We start from the raw sequence: 6000 nt of genomic DNA on the forward strand, positions 1-6000 counted from the left end.
GCATTGTGATGACAATGACATGGAGCATTGTGATGCCAAGGGTCATGGAGCTTTGTGATGACAAAGGTCATGGAGCATTTTGATGACCAGCGTGTGGTGCATTGTTATGAGTAGGGCAGGGAGCATTCTGATGACAGGGTCATGGAGCAATTTGATGAAAAGTGTCATGGAACATTTTGATGACAGGTGTTATGGAACATTGTGATTTCAGGGGTCATCGAACATTGTGATGATAAGTGCATGTAGCATTGTGATGACAGCTGTCATGGAACTTTGTGATGACAGGGGTGAGGGAGTATTGTGACAAATAGTGATGTAGCATTGTGATATCAGTGGTGAGAGAGCATTTTGATGAGAAGTGCATGGAGCATTGTGATGACAAATTTTATGGAGCATTGTGATGACAATGTTGTGGAGCACTGTGATGACAAGCACATGGTGCATTGTGATGACATGTGTCATGGAGCATTGGGCTGACAAGCGCATGGAGCATTGTGGTGACAAGGGTCATGGATCACTGTGCTGAGTAAGGCATAAAGCATTGTGATGACAAGGGTCAAAGAGCATTGTGATGAAAAGTTCATGGAGCATTGTGGTTAAAAACGTCACAGAGACTGTTGATGACAAGGGCATGGACCATTGGGATGACAAAGGTCATGAAGCATTGTGATGACTGGAGTCACGGAGCATTGTGATGACAGGGGTCATGGAGCATTGTGATAACAAGGGCATGGAGCATTGTGATGACAAGGGCATGGAACATTGGACTAATAACTTTCATGGAGTATTGCGATGACAGTTGGAATAGCACACTGTGATGACAAGGGCATGGAGCATTGTGATGACCAGGTCATGCCGTATTGTGAAGACAGGTGTCAGGGAGCATTGTGATCACATATGTAATGGCCCATTGTGATGAGGATGGCATGGAGCATTGTGATGCCAAGTGTCAGGGAGGATTCTGATGACAAAGGTAATGGAGCATTGTGATGACAATGGCTTGGAGCATTGTGAGAACAAGGGTCAGGGAGCATTGTGCTGACAAGTGCATGGAGAATTGTGATTACAAGGGTCATGGAGCAATCTGATGACAAGCTTGTGGAGTATATTGATGACAATGGCATGGAGCATTGTGATGAAAATGGCATGGGACATTGTGATGAAAAAGGCATGGAGCCTTTTCGTGACAGGGTTCAAGGAGCATTCTGATGACAAGTGTCTGGGAGCATGTGATGACAAGTGTATTGAGAATTGTGGTGACAAAGGTCATGGAGCATTGTGATGAAAAGGGCATGGAGTATTGTGATGACAGGCATCATGGAGCGTTGTGATGACAAGTGTTATGGAACATTGTGATCACAAGGGTATGGAGCATTGTGATGACAGAGGTCATGGATCATTTTGATTTCAAGGAGCATGGAGCTTTGTGATGACAAGGGCATGGAGCAATGTGATGAGAGCGTTCATGGAGCATTGTGATGACAATGACATGGAGCATTGTGATGCCAAGTGTCTTGGAGCTTTGTGATTACAAGTCACGGAGCATTTTGATGATAAGGGCAGGGAGCATTTTGATGACCGAGTCATGCAGCAATTTGATAAAAAGTGTAATGGAACATTTAGATGGCAGGGGTTATAGAACATTGTGATGGCAGGGGTCTTGGAGTTTTGGGATGGAAAGGGTCATGGAGCATTTTGATGACAGGGCTTATGGAACATTGTGATGGCAGGGGTCATAGAACATTGTGATGATAAGTGGATGTAGCATTGTGATGACAGGGTCATGGATCATTGTGATTCCAGGGGTGAGGGAGTATTGTGATGACTAGTGATGGAACATTGTGATATCTCTGGTGAGAGAGCATTTTGATGAGAAGTGCATGGACCATTGTGATTACAAGGTTTATGGAGCATTGCAATGACAAGGTTGTGGACAGTTGTGATGAAATGCATGTGGCATACTGTGATGACAATGGTCATGGAGCATTGTTCTGACAAAGACATGGAGAATTGTGATGACAAGGGTCACAGAGAATTGTGATGAAAAATTCATGGAGCATTGTGGTTACAAAGGTCACAGAGCCTTGTGATGACGCGGGCATTGACCATTGTGATGACAATCTTTATGAAGCATTGTGATGACTGGAGTCACAGAGCATTGTGATGACAGGGGTCATGGAGCACTGTGATGAAAAGGGCATGGTGCATTGTGATGAGAAGGGTATGGAACTTTGGTCTGAAATGTTTCATGGATTATTGTGATGAGAGTCGGCATGGAGCACTGTGATGACAAGGGCACGGTACACTGTGATACATGTGTCATGCAGGACTGTAATGACAAGGGCATGGAGCATTGTGATGAGAAGGGCATCGAGCATTGTGATGACAAGTGTCATGGAGCTGTGTGATGACAAGGGCATGGAGCAATGTGATGAGAGGGTTCATGGAGCATTGTGATGACAATGACATGGAGCATTGTGATGCCAAGGGTCTTGGAGCTTTGTGATGACAAGTCATGGAGCATGTTGATGAGAAGGGCAGGGAGCATTTTGATGACCGCGTCATGCAGCAATTTGATAAAAAGTGTAATGGAACATTTTGATGGCAGGGGTTATAGAACATTGTGATGTCAGGGGTCTTGGAGCTTTGGGATGGAAAGGGTCATGGAGCATTTTGATGACAGGGCTTATGGAACATTGTGCTGGCAGGGGTCATGGAACATTGTGATGATAAGGGGATGTAGCATTGTGATGACAGGGTCATGGAACATTGTGATTACAAGGATGAGGGTGTATTGTGATGACTAGTAATGGAACATTGTGACATCTCTGGTGAGAGAGCATTTTGATGAGAATTGCATGGACCATTTTGATTACAAGGTTTATGGAGCATTGCAATTACAAGGTTTGGAATGTTGTGATGAAATGTGCGTGGCACATTGTGATGACAATGGTCATGGAGCATTGTTCTGACAAAGACATGGAGCATTGTGATGACAAGTTTCTCAGAGAATTGTGATGAAAAGTTCATGGAGCATTGTGGTTACAAAGGTCACAGAGCCTTGTGATGACGCCGGCATGGACCATTGTGATGACAAACGTTATGAAGCATTGTGATGAATGGAGTCACGGAGCATTGTGATGACAGGGTTCATGGAGCATTGTGATGACAAGGGCATGGAGCATTGTGATGTCAGGGGCATGGAGCATTGGTCTGACAAGTTTCATAGGTTATTGTGATGAGAGTGGGCATGGTGCATTGTGATGACAAGGGCATGGAGCATTGTGATCATAAGGTCATGGAGTATTGTGAAGACAGGTGTCAGGGAGCATTGTGATGACTTATGTCATGGTCCATGGCGATGACAATGGCATGGAGCTTTGTGATACCAAATGTAATGGAGGATTGTGATGACAAATATAATGGAGCATTGTGATGATTAAGGTTTGGAGCATTATGATGACAAGGGCCATTGAAAATTTTGATGACAATGTCGTGAAGCATTGTGATGACAAAGTCCTGGAGCATTGTGATGACAAAACCATGGAGCCTTGAGATGACAAGTCTCATGGAGCATACTGATTAAAAGGGGAATGGAACATTGTGATTACAGGGGTCTTGGAACATTGTGAAGACAAGGGCATGGAGCATTGTGAGGAGAAGACCAAGGAGCATTCTGATGGCATGCGTCATTGAGCTTTGTGATGACAATGGCATGGACCACTGTGATTACATGGGACTTGGAGCACTGTGATGAAAAGGGCATGGATCACTGTGATGAAAAAGGCATGCAGCCTTGTCATGACAGGGTTCAAGGAGCATACAGACAACAAATGTCAGGGAGCATGTTGATGACATGTGTATTGAGCATTGTGATGACGAAGGTCATGGAGCATTGTGATGAGAAGACCGTGGATAATTGTGGTGACGAGCCTCATGGGGCATTGTGATGACAAGTGTTATGGAATATTGTGATCACAAGGGTTTGGAGCATTGTTATGACAGAGGTCATGGAACAATTTGATTTCGTTGTTATGACAATAGCATGAAGCATTATGATGATGGGCATGGTGCATTTTGATGACAGGGTTCATGGATCATTGAGAGGAAAAGGGGCATAGAGCATTGTGATTACAGTGTTACTGGAGCATTGTGATGAGAAGGGTCATAGAGCCTTGTGATGACAAGGCCATGGAACATCGTGATGGCATGGGTCATGGTGCATTGTTATGACAGGGGTATTGGAGCATTGTGATGACAAGGGCATGGAGCATTGTGATGAGAAGGCCATGGAGCATTCTGATGACATGTGTCATGGAGCTATGTGAAGACAAGGGCATGGAGCAATGTGATGAGAGTGTTCATGGAGCATTGTGATGACAATGACATGTAGCATTGTGATGCCAAGGGTCATGGATCTTTGTGATGACAAAGGTCATGGAGCATTTTGATGGCAAGGACGTTGTGCATTGTGATGAGAAGGGCAGGGAGCATTCTGATGACAGGGTCATGGAGCAATTTGATGAAAAGTGCCATGGAACATTTTGATGACAGGTGTTATGGAACATTGTGATTTCAGGGGTCATCGAACATTGTGATGATAAGTGCATGTAGCATTGTGATGACAGGAGCCATGGAACATTGTGATGACAGGGGTGAGGGAGTATTGTGACAAATAGTGATGTAGCATTGTGATATCAGTGGTGAGAGAGCATTTTGATGAGAAGTGCATGGAGCATTGTGATGACAAATTTTATGGAGCATTGTGATGACAATGTTGTGGAGCACTGTGATGACAAGCGCATGGTGCATTGTGATGACATGTGTCATGGAGCATTGGGCTGACAAGCGCTTGGAGCATTGTGGTGACAAGCGTCATGGAGCACTGTGCTGAGTAAGGCATAAAGCATTGTGATGACAAGGGTCAAAGAGCATTGTGATGAAAAGTTCATGGAGCATTATGGTTAAAAACGTCACAGAGACTGTTGATGACAAGGGCATGGACCATTGGGATGACAAAGGTCATGAAGCATTGTGATGACTGGAGTCACGGAGCATTGTGATGACAGGGGTCATGGAGCATTGTGATAACAAGGGCATGGAGCATTGTGATGACAAGGGCATGGAACATTGGACTAATAACTTTCATGGAGTATTGCGATGACAGTTGGAATAGCACACTGTGATGACAAGGGCATGGAGCATTGTGATGACCAGGTCATGCCATATTGTGAAGACAGGTGTCAGGGAGCATTGTGATCACATATGTAATGGCCCATTGTGATGAGGATGGCATGGAGCATTGTGATGCCAAGTGTCAGGGAGGATTCTGATGACAAAGGTAATGGAGCATTGTGATGACAATGGCTTGGAGCATTGTGAGAACAAGGGTCAGGGAGCATTGTGCTGACAAGTGCATGGAGAATTGTGATGACAAGGGTCATGGAGCATTCTGATGACAAGCTTGTGGAGTATTTTGATGACAATGGCATGGAGCATTGTGATGAAAATGGCATGGGACATTGTGATGAAAAAGGCATGGAGCCTTTTCGTGACAGGGTTCAAGGAGCATTCTGATGACAAGTGTCAGGGAGCATTGTGATGACAAGTGTATTGAGAATTGTGGTGACTAAGGTCATGGAGCATTGTGATGAAAAGGGCATGGAGTATTGTGATGACAGGCATCATGGAGCGTTGTGATGACAAGTGTTATGGAACATTGTGATCACAAGGGTATGGAGCATTGTGATGACAGAGGTCATGGATCATTTTGATTTCAAGGAGCATGGAGCTTTGTGATGACAAGGGCATGGAGCAATGTGATGAGAGCGTTCATGGAGCATTGTGATGACAATGACATGGAGCATTGTGATGCCAAGTGTCTTGGAGCTTTGTGATGACAAGTCACGGAGCATTTTGATGAGAAGGGCAGGGAGCATTTTGATGACCGAGTCATGCAGCAATTTGATAAAAAGTGTAATGGAACATTTAGATGGCAGG

Source organism: Mesoplodon densirostris, unplaced genomic scaffold, assembly GCF_025265405.1.
Source record: "Mesoplodon densirostris isolate mMesDen1 unplaced genomic scaffold, mMesDen1 primary haplotype scaffold_44, whole genome shotgun sequence".
NCBI classification, from domain to species: Eukaryota; Metazoa; Chordata; class Mammalia; order Artiodactyla; family Ziphiidae; genus Mesoplodon; species Mesoplodon densirostris.